This window comes from Lissotriton vulgaris, chromosome 10, assembly GCF_964263255.1.
Source record: "Lissotriton vulgaris chromosome 10, aLisVul1.2, whole genome shotgun sequence".
In the NCBI taxonomy this organism is placed as follows: domain Eukaryota; kingdom Metazoa; phylum Chordata; class Amphibia; order Caudata; family Salamandridae; genus Lissotriton; species Lissotriton vulgaris.
The window spans coordinates 50,218,654-50,232,923 of NC_141698.1; the positions used below are offsets into that span (position 1 = coordinate 50,218,654).

At 50.3% G+C, this 14,270-nt stretch overlaps 1 protein-coding gene across 1 annotated transcript in view; it reads left to right on the plus strand.

The window, feature by feature from the left end:
- Positions 1 to 1,483: 1,483 nt before the first annotated feature.
- LOC147684589 (leucine-rich repeat neuronal protein 1-like) overlaps positions 1,484 to 14,270 on the plus strand; it is a 111,123-nt gene continuing 98,336 nt past the window's right edge. Inside the window, exon 1 of the mRNA XM_086940429.1 lies at positions 1,484 to 1,585. The gene's annotated coding sequence lies outside the window, so the exon portion shown is untranslated. The remainder of the gene's footprint in view (positions 1,586 to 14,270) is intronic.

The window sequence follows — 14,270 nt, forward strand, 5'->3', positions numbered from 1 at the left end:
AACTTCTACTATGTAGTGCGGTCTACAGGTCATAGACAGCAGTCACTGCGGATAGGAGAAATTAGCAGGTGGTGTAGTCTGAACCCTCTTCCCTGTGCCATATTGAGTTGGCTGGAAGTCGTGCCATGGAGTGACGCTGACTGGTGGAATGCACACGGGCGACAGTTGTCGGCCATTTCATTCATGCAGTGACCGACCACTGGACAGCTCCACTGGCCATGAGCCAGAGGTTCTTGGAACAGAAATATAATGAACAAGGCTTTCCCGTGCTTTTGGACTGCGGCCATAGGCCTTGTCCAAACAGTGTTATGTGCAGATACCTTCGGGTCTTGTTAGCGCTATAGAAAACTTCTAAATAAATAAATAAATAAATAAAACAAGACAGCATCACAGGAAATGCTTTTAGTAAAGAATATTATCATTCACTATAAAATTGCAAACTACCCAACTTTATACAAAAGCCTTCAAAATTTCCGGCAATCAAGAATTCCATTGGACATTACAGCTGTGATCAGGAACCTGTAAGCCTCTGTAATTTTAAAGCTAACGGCTCTACAAACACAACTTCAAAGTGCACTGTTTATTACCTCGTGTGACCTCGCTAGTTGAAACATTGCTGACATCATTGATTGATGGCCAGTGCTTTAAATGGGCCGGTACTGTCTGGTACTGAGTCCCGGCACTTCTTTATTTTGAGAGGGAAAGAACCTGCACTTCTAAAGAGAAGCATAATGCTTTTAATTGGAGAGTACCAGCACTTCTCAGAAACAAGCAGGTGCACTTGTACAGAGTACCTGCACTTTACTTTTTCCATTTCAAGCATTGTTGATGACATCACCATTATCAATTATCCTGGAAATACCATTTTATGTAGGTTACATGTGGTACATTGTGTTGCAGGTAGAACGTGCTCAGAGGTCAGCCCATTGGGGTCCTATTCTGTTTACAGGACATTGATGTGCAATTGCTGAGGTGAAGTCATAGGTGACATCACTAGAGTGCTCTGAAGAATGATAGATAGATAGATAGATAGATAGATAGATAGATAGATAGATAGATAGATAGATAGATAGATAGATAGATAGATAGATAGATAGATAGATAGATAGATAGATAGATAGATAGATAGATAGATAGATAGATAGATAGATAGATAGATAGATAGATAGATAGATAGATAGATGCCCTTCATGAACACACACTCCCACTCCTGGTTGTGCCAGGGGCCAGGGCTGAGCTCATCCTTGGGGCTGAGCTCAGAGCACCATCAGCGGCTATTCCTATCAAGCGTGCCATCTCCATCCCTGCGGACCAGAGCGCCATGACATCATCCCTGCCGGTAAGACCCACGCCACCTCTGCCATTGGAGGGCTCTCGGTACTCCGCGCTCTCTGATTGGCTGAGAGAACGCCAGTCACCCGCCGCAGAGGGGGGGCTGATGACAACGACCCCTCCCTTCTCTGCTCAGCCTCATAACAGGCAGCGGCAGGCGGCAGGGCAGCAGAGATCAGGAGCTGACCCGGAGCAGTGGCGCGAGGACAGAGCATCCTTCATCCCTCCTGCAGACGCTCCATCGCGCACTCCGGTAAGGCGGATACTTGGCTTCACCCCCGCTTGGTGTGAGATGTTTACAGCCCTTCTGCCCAGATGGCTGGCGTCACTAGGTGACTCCCTAAAAGGAGCGCGCCGTGTTTCCCGTCCTGGGCTTCCCTTTTCCGAACCATTTAAATCTGACACCGTAGCCCTTCCAGATATCTGCTTTCCCCTCACGCGCCTTTTAGAAATAAGACCCTTGAGTGATGCAGGCACGTGCTGTGCTTTCACAGGTCATTGTGACCCCGGCGCCTTGCTGGTTCGAATCAAGTGAAACAGCACTACAAGTCCCAGAATGCATTAGAAATTGGAAAATGGTGCTCTCTGTGCTTTTTAAAGTCATTTCGAACCGTACTTGGAGGGTATTAAGGCGTTGTTTATACTGTGGTTTAATAGTGGTCATCTTAAGGAATCGGTTGTACTTCTTTACTATATTTTTACAGAATTGGTGGTCCTTTTTCAGCTGCAATGGTATGCCCCTTGGGCTATAGGTGGAGAATTACATTTTGGCCTTGGTTGGCAGTTGCTGAAAGGCCAGTAGGGCTGGGGCAGAGTATCCAGGAATCATTATCTGCCACTAGGCCCGCGTGACGCGCCCATCCAGGCCTGTCGTCGTTTGCCCATGACCTGATCGCTGTCCCCCGCAGTCGATATTCACGTTAAGGCTTGCTTAGCAAATCGAAGCTACGGGGACAGGCTGTCCTTCCTAAACTATCTTTTCCAAGGGGACCATTGCTCGCCGCCTGTACCACCACCAGCTTCAGAATAACGCTTCCGCCTCCTGATTCGAGGTCCTCCCTCCATCCGCAGTGGACCCCAAAAATGCTACCCACTGTCTTCATTTATTTATTTTGGAGTTTTGTAGAGTGTTGCTTGTGGTCTTGTTTTTCCTCATTCCCTTATTCAAGTGAAGGGGGGGGGTGATTTCTCTGCGCTCTCACTAAATTAGGCCAGAAAGCGCTTTGAGGTTATTTAGAATGCAGAGCTGAGCTATATAGTTCTGTTCATTTATTGATGTGCGCATTCTCAGACCGTGTAAAGACCGGTTTCATTTATAGAAGCTCTTTCCGTACAGTTTGATGGTGTAGCGCTAACGCATCCAGCTGGTAGATCTGGAGAAGAAGCCGGGTGAGCGCTAAGCTGTGGCACAATGCCATGTTCTTTGGAGTGCCACACAATTTCCAAGCCACCAGTGGTATCTAGCAGGAAACAGTTCTGATTATATATTAGTGGTGGGCGTAACCCATGTAATTTGCTGTAGCATAATTATGCAAAATTAGAGCAAAATAATGTGAGATTACGAGGAATTAGGCGAAGAGCATAACCCAGAATTTAACACTATTTTCTTAGCAGAAAATGAGCCCTCGTGTTCAAAATGGACATGGGGATTTATTTTGCGCTAAGAAAATCACACTAAATGCTACAGAACACAAACAGTAGCAGCCGCTTGCCTGACACTCGCTAAATTCATTGTTGCTGTGCTCCTTCAGTTGAGTTGTTGTGCCAAATTTCTCATCATTATGCAAACCGGCGTAATCACATAATTTTCAATAATTCTGTGTCAAAAGACACAAAATTTAACAAAGTTCCAAAATTACTTGGATTACTCCAGTGTAATTAAAATTTAACCCATGCCTAATTACTTCTTTCAATTCTCATCAATGCTAGCCAGCATTGTGTGATCCTGGGCAAATCACACTCTCTTTGCGAGATAGTTCCTGTATCTTCCAATTGGAGGCACAATCTGAAGACTAGTTCTGAATTATGTAAAAAGTGGACTTTTACGTTCCACGTGAACCGGCTCCACTGCAGAGAGGTCCTACCATCAACCACAAACCATGGTATGTGTTGATGTGGCAGCTGAATGGTGGGTACAAGGCACCAACTGGCATACCCTGACACTCATGGTAAGCAGCCCCACTCCTCACCCTTGCTTCCTGTTTTTTTTAACTCTTGGTTCCTCTCGGCCTGCATGGACTCGCCGACAAGCGGGCCGGGATTATTAATGATGGTAGCAAAGCTATGGATTGATTTATTGACTGGGCAGCATTTTTCAAACCACAGTGATTTTATGCAGACTACAGCACTGTCTGAGGCCAAAGCTTCTACAGTAGGCCTGAAACAGAAGGAGGGAGTGGGGGAGGGGCTGATGGATGGGTGATGGGGAGCTCTGGGAGAGAGGGAAGCACACACACATCAGGGCTGGACGCGACAGAGCAGAGCCCGGCCCTTGCTTCAAGCTGCCACGCGGGAGTGTCAGATCACATTAGGGCGCAGTAGGCAAGCGGAGTGTAAGTCTTACTGCTGAAAGTAGCACGGGTGGTGCACTGGCTTGAGCTAACAGTAGATGCTAGTGCCTGAATTGTAGAGGTGGAGGAATAGGTCGGGGTTGATTTGACTAACTAGGAATAGGCCTTAGCACCAGATTATAGGGTGTGATGCAGTAGGCCGAGGTGCATGGGTCAAGGTGACCTAAGGGCATAGTACCAATATAAAAGGCATCGTTGACCACCATGACGAGATGTGTTCAGGCCTTGGTACTGGAGTTGTAGTGATGGTAGATCTGGTGTTGGTGCATCGGACGAGCGAGCAGCTGCCTCATACTGGTATAGTAGGGAGTAATCAGGCACTCTGAAGTTAATTGGATGTGTTAGATGTAGGTACTTGTACAGAACAGTAGGACTTGTAGAGCACATCGACTTGCATTGGATGAGCAAGGTGTAGGCCTTAGTGCCAGAAGATTAGTAGTTGTGAAATAATAGGTCGAGGTGCATTGGCTGAGCTGAGTGTAGATCTTAGAATCAGAAGAGTAGCGGGGGAAGATGAGGTCATGGTGCATTGGGTGGGCTGACTCTATGTCCTACTACCAAATCAGTTGGGGGTGGGTAGATTTGATAGGGGTGCATTGGGTGAGCAAAGTCGTATTCTCTTTAAAATAAGTGGGTGGCAGATCGCGACTGATGTTCATTGGACACGTTGAGTATAAGGTTTTATACTGGATTAGTAGGGGCAGCAGATCTTCTGGACGTCATAAGATTTCCCACGCTGCCCTACTCTTACACACACCGACAGCTTGTGCACCCCCCGGCCGTGATCCTTCAGTCCATCACCCTTCAGCGATCCGCACTTCCTCTCCTTCTGTCCCACACACTCTAAAACTCTCATGTGCACATACTAACATAGCACCTAGATTACGCATGACCCCAATCCGCCCCAAGCCCTGTGCATTAGCATGTCTGGATCTTAGTCAGGGCGAAGGGTGCAGTGTGCAGCCACTGCCATGATGCAGTGAGAAGGGAAATTGACTCTCTGCAGGCAACTCTAGAGGATGCCGACTCCCTGGGCCATGTGTGCTGCCCTGTACATTAGCATCACGGCTTCAGGAAAACTGCCTCTGCGTGAGTAAGTTGACCATCTCATAGCCAATGTATTGTTTTTACATAGTCCCAATTAATTAACCAAGCCTCTTGGACTATTTGGCCTCAGCACAACATATGCCTGCCCAGTTGCCCAAATTCCGCAATCCTGATGATGACCATGGCATTGATTGTTGGGTTGAAACATCATCACATACCAAAAAGCCAAGGGCAGCTCCATCCAACATGCCAATAAACCTTGTCTGCGGGCTGTGAACAAATTATTTTCCTTGTAGTATTCTATTCATGCTCTTGTAATTTCAAGAGTATACATGAGATGTGGCTTGCAGCACTGAGCAATGCATGTTCGTCAACTATTATTATATACATATGTCATGAAATGATGTATTAAACACCTCTAAGGATGCAAAAGACTTGCTGCGAGAATCCAATTTGTTAAGCTATTCCACTGCATACATTGATTTCACGGTTATCATAATTTTCTGTATTTTAAACTTACTTTAGATTCTGTGTTGGAACAACTCCCCTCACAACAATTTTCTTTAGGTCTGGTGTTAGTCAAGACCTTTTGATTTTACTAAAATTATATGCATAAAATACTTCTAGAAACTTCTAACCAGCCCTTGTTATCTATGTGCCAGTTGTTGTTACCCACATTTTTCTTCTGACCACTACAGCATGGGGTCAGCCCACTCTGGCCTGTGGCAGACTTATCTGTGAGCGATGGCCTTCCGTCCTACGACAAGGGTCATATTCGCACACTAAGCAGTTTCCTTCAGTGCCAGGGACTATAATGACAATGGGATTTTTTAGACCAAAACAATACTTAAAAACTGGCATTCTTATTGACTTTGCCAATGCTTCTTTTTAAAGTGATGTTGGTTTATAGGAACCTTCTAGAAACGCCGTTCTCTGTGGTGCAACCAAAAAAAGCTTTTCCCAGCTCAGGGAAAGGTTGGCTTAAACGTTCTCTACTCCAGCAGGTGAAGGGTCGATAAGGGTCCCATGGGTCCTCGCATCGCGCGACACAATGTTGTGCTGCACGCGTGGGCCTTTGCAGTGTATAGTAGTAACTAGGTGCTATGTTTTGTTACGTGTGTGCCCTTGGAGAAAGTTCGTAGCAATCTCAGAAAAGAGGCTGCAATTACCTTACAAATGGGTATTATGTAATATCTTGAAATAGACGGCTCAGGTGAAAAAGGGTCAAAACCTATAATAAATAACAGTTTCATAAAATCAAGTTGGGTGAAATCTATTTGGCTAATATCGAGAATCCGATTTAAACCCTCTAGCATTGCTGGTGACAACAAAGGGTGGAGAAGGGCAGGGGTGCTTCACACACACCTTGGCAGGAGTCTGTCCACCCTTCAGGTTTTTTCTGACCATTGGTCACCTGAGGTGTCAATCATGGGCTATCAAAACGTATTAGCTGCAATGTTTCTCACGGTAATTTCCTAAAAAGATTAATTACTCTTTGTGTAATTCCAAACTGTGTTTAACCAAGGAGATACTAAAAAGATTGATTACTCTTTGTTTAATTCCAAACTGTGTTTAACCAAGGAGGTAGTTTAATTTTGTTTTATGGATTGTTTTTTGTCTATGTTGAATTTGTTAATATTTAAAGCTTGTCTCTAAATTTACCACGACTTTTCAAAGTGTAATGTTTGTTTCGGTTTAATGCTCATTTTGAGCACGGCGGGTTTTTTAATCCTGCTGTATTTGCGGCCAGCATTTTGAGTTCACCTCTTTCATAGCCCACATATCTCAGCATGCTTTTCGCTCAACAGCAGAATCACGCGGCCTCGTCTTCATGCCCCCCTCCCTCCGCTCCCCTCCCCCGTCCCCCCCCCCCTCCAACCCTGCACAATATCAGCAATTTTCTGATGCTGCATAGCATCGGCAAAAGACATTGGCAAAGTCAATCGGTTAACAAAGCAAGCTCTATTGGCTTGCCAGTGCTTGTTTCGGTATGTACTGTCACATGCTATGACCACTAGCCCTTGCACTCGTGTAGGTTTGGTATCACTGTCTGTTGGGCAGGATAAACTTTATTATAATTTTTTTAACCCGTTGCGTGCTCGCGTCGGCCAACGCGAGCACTACCTCCCGAGTGCTGCGCACGACCAGCGGCCAACGCAGCCCCGCCCACTTCGTCGAACGCCTGCACGTAAACGGGTTAATACAGAGGGAAGCGGGTCATGGTGAGAGGGAGGGGGAAGGTAGAGAGAAAGCGACGAGAGAGGGAAGAGAGAAGGAGAGTGAGAGAACTGTAGGAAGGATAGAGAGAACATTCTTGCCACGACTGCTTTTGGTTCCACAGTCTATCCCTGGGGGGTTTTTGCCACCCGTGACATAACTGCCCACAAGAAGCATACTACAAAACACCCCAGTGGAGCGCCCTTGCTGTTCTGCCCTTCTGGCGGTCTTGGGCCCTGTGGACTTAATGCTGATCCATCAATGGAGTTCTGATGCGGCCGAAGTGGGTATGAAAGCGGCCTCTGATCTTGAAGAATGTGTGACAATAGGTCGGGCCCCCACAACGGAACTCACTGGGCATTTTCCAGATAATTTCTGAGAATGCCCCATTTGAGGAAACCATCCTCTACCACATAACGCACCTTAGCATGTGCAACACATAGATGGTCTCTAATATACCACTTTTTTAGACCACCACCTTAACACCCATTCACATAAGGTCCTGACGAAAGCCAGCCAAATAAAGAGCGCATGGCTGAAACATGTTGACCATTAAGGATATCGGAGTTACTAATAACCTCCGTTGATATCCGTCTCTCGCTTTTAACTACTGCCTAGGGCCCAGTCATTAAAAGAACCACTTTTTGTTACTTTGGACCCTCTGGGCAGTTTTTTAACTTGCATTCATTCACTAGCACTGCACAAAACATGCTCCGCTGTATTTAGGCGTTGAAGCACACCCGAGGTACACTCAGTACTTTGAGTGGGACCCAGTGATGAAGCATGTCACCAACTAGGTTGGTGAGTGAGGGTCTTCTAAAAACACAAATGTGTTTCCCCTGTACAAGCATACACTAAGAGCACCGACATTTATACGCGGGGAAGTGAACTGGCTCTAGGACTTTTCCTCTCTCTCCCACTTGATACTTGTGAAACACAATGGACTGCTCTTCAGCAGGTCATTTCAGAGGAGAACCACAGTAGACCACAGGAGAGACCACCACGAAGGGAGGGTGCAGTCACACTATAGTGGCACCATGAGAGAGGGTACAGTGCCTCTATGCCAGCACCACAAAAGAGGGCCTAGCCAAAGCTGATGGGCACCACACACCATGTGAGGGCACAGGGATAGCTTAGGAGAGGGTATAGCCGGGTCTGGTGGCTCAGTGGACTAATGCATCTACTGCAGGGGCCTGTGTTCGACCTCATGGTCACAGGTTCAAATCCCCACGGGTCTACTCAGCCTTTCACCCAACTGAGGTCGATAAAATGAGTACCATTGAGTTGGGTAACAACAAACATCTGTTATTCATCGCCAAGATACCAGTAGTGGTGAACGTGCGCTTTACAAATACACATGTTATGTTATGTTATAGAATGACACTAAACCTGACGGCTCAGTCTCACAATTGTGATACAACAAGGGCAGCATGAGAACGGACCCAGTGACATCACAAGGGAACGGTGGGAGATGACACTGTGACATCACCAGGGCATCAAAGCAGACAGCACTGACTTCACAAGGGAGCCATGGGAGAGAGCACTGTGCCCCAGGGGAGGGCACTGTGAGATCACTAATGTACCACAGGACAGTGCACTGTGACATCACAAGGCAACAAAGGAGAGGGCGCTGTGGCATCACTAGGGTATTAAAGGATAGGTCACTGTGACATCGTGAGGGTGCCACAGAAGGCGTCACTGTGACATCACAAGGTCTCCACAGGAGAGGGCACTGTGACATCACTAGGGTATTAAAGGATAGGTCACTGTGACATATGAGGGTTCCACTGTAGATGGCACTGTGACATCACCAGGGCTCCACTGGAGAGGGCACTGTGACACCGCGAGTACACCACAGGAGAGGTCACTGTGACATCAGGAGGACACCACAGGAGAGGTCACTGTAACACCATGAGACACCACAGGAGAGGGCACTGTGACACCACAGGAGAGGGCACTGTGACACCATGAGGACACCACAGGAGAGGGCACTGTGACATCACGAGGACACCACTGGAGAAGTCACTGTAACATCACAGGACACCACAGGAGAGGGCACTGTGACACCACAGGAGAGGGCACTGTGACACCATGAGACACCACAGGAGAGGGCACTGTGACATCACGAGGACACCACAGGAGAGGGCACTGTGACACCACAGGAGAGGGCACTGTGACACCACAGAAGAGGGTACTGTGACACCATGAGGACACCACAGGAGAGGGCACTGTGACATCACGAGGACACCACTGGAGAAGTCACTGTAACATCACAGGACACCACAGGAGAGGGCACTGTGACACCACAGGAGAGGGCACTGTGACACCATGAGACACCACAGGAGAGGGCACTGTGACATCACGAGGACACCACAGGAGAGGGCACTGTGACACCACAGGAGAGGGCACTGTGACACCACAGAAGAGGGTACTGTGACACCATGAGGACACCACAGGAGAGGGCACTGTGACATCACGAGGACACCACAGGAGAGGTCACTGTAACACCATGAGACACCACAGGAGAGGGCACTGTGACACCACAGGAGAGGGCACTGTGACACCATGAGGACACCACAGGAGAGGGCACTGTGACATCACGAGGACACCACAGGAGAAGTCACTGTAACATCACAGGACACCACAGGAGAGGGCACTGTGACACCACAGGAGAGGGCACTGTGACACCATGAGACACCACAGGAGAGGGCACTGTGACATCACGAGGACACCACAGGAGAGGGCACTGTGACACCACAGGAGAGGGCACTGTGACACCACAGAAGAGGGTACTGTGACACCATGAGGACACCACAGGAGAGGGCACTGTGACATCACGAGGACACCACTGGAGAAGTCACTGTAACATCACAGGACACCACAGGAGAGGGCACTGTGACACCACAGGAGAGGGCACTGTGACACCATGAGACACCACAGGAGAGGGCACTGTGACATCACGAGGACACCACAGGAGAGGGCACTGTGACACCACAGGAGAGGGCACTGTGACACCACAGAAGAGGGTACTGTGACACCATGAGGACACCACAGGAGAGGGCACTGTGACATCACGAGGACACCACTGGAGAAGTCACTGTAACCTCACAGGAGAGGGCACTGTGACACCACAGGAGAGGGCACTGTGACATCACCAGGGCTCCATTGGAGAGGTCACTGTGACACCACAAGGACACCACAGGAGAGGGCACTGTGACAGCACAGGGGTATAACAGTCAGTGCTGCAGGGGTACCACTGGCGATGGTACAGGGGTACCACAGCCAATGTTCGATGGTGCAGGGGTATGACAGCCGATGGTGCAGGGGCACCACAGATGATGGTGCAGGGGTATCGCAGCCAATGGTCCAGGGGTACCACTCAAGAGTGTGCATCGTGAGGGGTATGACAGCCGATAGTCCAGGGGTATTATTGCCGATGCTGCAGGGGTACCACTGGAGAGGGTACAAGGCTACCACAGCCAATGGTCCTGGGGTACCACTGAAGAGAGTGCAGGGGCACCACAGATGATGGTGCAGGGGTATCACAGCCAATGCTGCATGGGTATCACAGAGTGCAGGGGTATCACAGCCGATGGTCCAGGGGTACCACTGGAGAAGGAATGGTGATATCACAGCTGATGGTGCAGGGGTACCATCAGGAGTATCACAGCCGAAGGTTCAGGGGTACCACTGGAGAGGATGCAGCGTGCAGGGGTATCACAACTGATGGTGTAGGGGTACCACTGGAAAAGGTTTGGTGGTATCACAGCTGATGGTGCAGGGGTACCACTGGAGAAGGTATGGTGGTATCACAGCTGATGGTGCAGGGGTACCACTGGAGAGGGTGCAGGGGTACCACTGGAGAGGATGCAGCGTGCAGGGGTACCACAGCCAATGGTCCAGGGGTACCAATGGAGAGGGTGCAGCATACAGGGGTATCACAGCAGATGGTGCAGGGGTATCGCATCCGATGGTCCACGGGTACCATTGGAGAGGGTGCAGAATGCAGGAGTATCACTGGAGGAGGTGCAGTGTGCAGGGGTATTACAGACGATCCTGCAGGGGTACCACCGTAGAGGGTGTAGCGTGCAGGGCGGTGTATCACAGTCGATGGTGCGCGAGTACCACTGGAGAGGATGCAGTGTGCAGGGCGAAGTATCACAGTCGATGGTGCAGGGGTACCACTGGAGAGGGTGCAGGGGTACCACTGGAGAGGATGCAGCGTGCAGGGGTACCACAGCCAATGGTCCAGGGGTACCAATGGAGAGGGTGCAGCATACAGGGGTATCACAGCAGATGGTGCAGGGGTATCGCATCCGATGGTCCACGGGTACCATTGGAGAGGGTGCAGAATGCAGGAGTATCACTGGAGGAGGTGCAGTGTGCAGGGGTATTACAGACGATCCTGCAGGGGTACCACCGTAGAGGGTGTAGCGTGCAGGGCGGTGTATCACAGTCGATGGTGCGCGAGTACCACTGGAGAGGATGCAGTGTGCAGGGCGAAGTATCACAGTCGATGGTGCAGGGGTACCACTGGAGAGGGTGCAGCATGAAAGGGTATCACAGCCGATGGTGCAGGGGTACCACTGGAGAGGGTGCAGCATGAAAGGGTATCACAGCCGATGGTGCAGGGGTACCACTGGAGAGGGTGCAGGGGCATCGCAGCTGATGCTGCAGGGGTACCACAGCCAATTTTGCAGGGGTATCACAGCCGATGGTGCAGGGGTACCACTGGAGAGGGTGCAGCATGAAGGGGTATCACAGCCGATGGTGCAGGGGTACCACTGGAGAGGGTGCAGGGGTATCGCAGCTGATGGTGCAGGGGTACCACTGGAGAAGGTGCAGGGGTACCACTGGAGAAGGTGCAGGGGTACCACAGCCAATGGGGCAGGAGTACCACTGGAGAGTGTGCAGGGGTATCGCAGCTGATGGTGCAGGGGTACACTGGAGAGGGTGCAGGGGTATTGCAGCTGATGGTGCAGGGGTACCACTGGAGAGGGTGCAGGGGTATTACAGCAGATGGTGCAGGGGTACCACTGAAGAGGGTGCAGGGATATCGCAGCTGATGGTGCAGGGGTACCACTGGAGAGGGTGCAGGGGTATTGCAGTTGATGGTGCAGGGGTACCACTGGAGAGGGTGCAGGGGTATTACAGCAGATGGTGCAGGGGTACAATTGGAGAGTGTGCAGCATGAAGGGGTATCACAGCCGATGGTGAAGGGTACCACTGGAGAAGGTGCAGGGGTATCACAGCTGATGGTGCAGGGGTACCACTGAAGAGGGTGCAGGGATATCGCAGCTGATGGTGCAGGGGTACCACTGGAGAGGGTTCAGTTTGCAGGGCAGGGTATCACAGCCAATACAGTGACAAAACCAGAGAGTTGTCAGCGCATCTCACATGGACACAACGATGCAGGAGCTAGGCTGTGATTGATGCACAGATCAAACCGGAAGGGACAGCGGCTGGGGCGATGGCCCCAAGAGTGGGAGGAGCCAGGCCCGAGTGATGCGTGGGTGGAGTAGCGTGTTCGTGCGGGTGATGCGTGGGTTGAATAGCGCGTACGTGACGCAGGGGCAAGTCTGGGGATGATGGGGACAGGCTGGGTGTGACATGGGAGCAGACTGGAAGTGACGGAGCCCTCACACTAGAAGTGACCGATAGGTCAGAAAGGAAGTGACGCAGGGGCAGATTCTGCCGGGAGAGGTGTGGTTGGGATACAGACAACAGTGGTCCAATCGGAAATAACGAAGACATCTTTTCATCATGCAGGGTCGAATGAATCAACTCTTTCTAGTTTCTTAGAAAACTCCAATCTCATTCAGTCACAACAGATAAGAGATCAGAAGATCAGGGGACACACACAAATTACAATCTAGACATTTTGAAGAATGTATTAGAAAACCACAATATGAATACAATTTGCATTACATTCTTAGCTCCAGGGGTCTGGTCGAGGGCAGAATGCAGGGGTTCAATTGGGGACGGTTCTAACAGATGTCGGAGACTGAGGGGTGCAGGGTCAGTCTGAGAGTGACGTCAGACTGTTTCTAACAGAGGTGGAGCCTTGAAGGAGATTAGAAGTGATGGAGGGGCTCTCTTGGGATGATGAGGGGAGGACTGAGAGTGATGGGGGACAAATTAGGAGTGATGAGCGAGAGCATGCTGGGAATAAGGGAGGGAGCAGTCTGGGAGACATGGCAGGTGGCAGACGGAGGGATGGAGGGAGGTAGATTGGGAGAGATGGGGCCAGGCTGGGTGCGATGGGGTATGCAGACAGGGAGTGATGGGGAGGCAGACTGGGGGTGGTCGAGGAGGGCAGACTGGGGGTGGTGGAGGATGGCAGAATGGGGGTGGTGGTCAGCATCGGATTGGTAACGTGGGCACTCGGTCAATGCCCGAGGGGGCCGGTATCCGAATTCCAGCTGTGTGCTGCTTTTTTTAACAGCCTGTGGGGGCCGATTTGGGTGGTTTCTGCGTTGCTCGATGCCGCCAGCGGCCCAGTGAGGCCTGAGTGGCCTTTCTGGAGGCAGATGGGTGTCCTTTTCCCCTTTTATCAATGGGCAGAGGTGTCACTCCCTTTCTCTCACTCGGCCGGCCCATTAATGTATGCATATTGAGCGGGAGCAGGGGGCCTGAACAGAAGTGTCCTCACCTATTTACAGGTGTGTTTCAACAGTGTAAACTAATCTGTGTATTCCCCCCTACCCCCCTCCCCCATACACACACTTTTTTTTTTTAAATAAAAGCAGTGTTTTGCGGAAAGACAATATGAAAATGTGGGCCACTTTTTTTTAGCGTGCCCAGGCGGTTGAGGAGGGCAGACTGGAGGTGATGGAGTGAAGCAGACTGGGGGTGGTGGAGGGGGTCAGACTTGGGTGAATGCTGAGAGGCGACTGGTGGTGATTGAGGGGGACAGACTGGGGGTGAGGGAGGCAGACTGGGGGTAAGGGAGGCAGACTGGGGGTGAGGGAGGCAGACTGAGGGTGATGGAGGGATGCAAACACATTGGAAATGATTGAGGGAGCGAGGTAGGTGGGAGGGATGGGGGGGGGCAGACAGTGATGGGGGGAGGTAGGCTCAGACTGATGAAAGCAGCCTGAGTGA